At 38.8% G+C, this 1,125-nt stretch overlaps 1 protein-coding gene across 1 annotated transcript in view; it reads left to right on the top strand.

The window, feature by feature from the left end:
* The window catches only part of LOC119591753 (opioid-binding protein/cell adhesion molecule-like), a 12,745-nt gene that overhangs the window by 8,415 nt on the left and 3,205 nt on the right, over positions 1–1,125 (top strand). The gene's annotated exons all lie outside the window — the stretch shown is intronic.

Genomic DNA, 1,125 nt, shown 5'->3' with positions numbered 1-1,125 from the left:
AATAAACAGGTTTTTCTAAACTCGTGGAATAGATGTAATAACACGTGCAATTTTAGACAATGCAATATAGCCTTAATATGCTTCGGAATGCTTGTCCTTACCCTTTTCTAGACCATGGAGAAGCATTTGAGATGTTGATCTTTATTTACATCATTCTCTATGTTGACGTTACACAGCCTGGGATCATATAGAGGATTCCATTGCATAGTGCTGTGTCTTTTTTGCAAGGTTTTGCTTGTTTACTTATTTGTCTATTTATGTCTTAATAAATGGTGTTATCTGTTTTAATTTATTAGTTCTTTTCGCTTTGTTTTTTTTTCGCCAGATGTCAGGAAAGTCGTGCAGCAGATTTTAGTTTCTGCAAACATTTCAAACTCCATAAACTGTGCATTTTAACAGAACGACCCAATATAGATATGTTAGAGAACAGTCGCTTGTATGGAAAGTTCGTATTCAGTAAAAATAAGTCTTTTTTTCCCTTTAGAAGCAAATTACTGTCATAGAGGGAAAGGTCCGCGGGAGAGTGTCAGTAAAGTTTCCATCAGGCTGCATCAGTCTCCCCCTCGTGCTTTCGCTGGCACTAGATGGAATAAAAGATATTTAAGTGGCATTTCAACTCCCTAAAAAAGGGGTGGCCCTTTTCGAATTGCCGCTTTAGGTGCTGCTCAGCTTTCAATATTCGTAGCTTAAAGGAGATGCACCAATGATGAAAAAAGAAATCCTTGCATGCCGTGAGTATGGATACTCCATTAGTAATTTTTCAGTATATCGCTTAAACACAAAACCCCAATTTCCTGCATACGAAAGTTTATGTCTAAACTGAAAACACTGCACAGTGCATTTCAGAATAACACTTACTTAAGGTTGTTACTTCCTCATTAAAAAAAGCGTCACGAGGTACCTGTTATCATTCCCCGTAAGCATAAACTTCAACAGCAGGCCATAAGAGAGAGGGATGTCTGTCTTATCAACTAGTCATGATACTGCACGTAAACTCGATCGGAAATGGGTCCCCTGAGGACTATAGGCGTGAATAACGGCGACTAGACGACCCAATACGACTAATTTTTGTTCAGTGACGGGGGTTCTCCGGTAAAAGTTGTGGACATAAATGAACAGGAGTAC

This window comes from Penaeus monodon, chromosome 29 (genome assembly GCF_015228065.2).
Source record: "Penaeus monodon isolate SGIC_2016 chromosome 29, NSTDA_Pmon_1, whole genome shotgun sequence".
Taxonomy (NCBI): domain Eukaryota; kingdom Metazoa; phylum Arthropoda; class Malacostraca; order Decapoda; family Penaeidae; genus Penaeus; species Penaeus monodon.
This window is presented reverse-complemented; position numbering and strand designations above follow the sequence as displayed.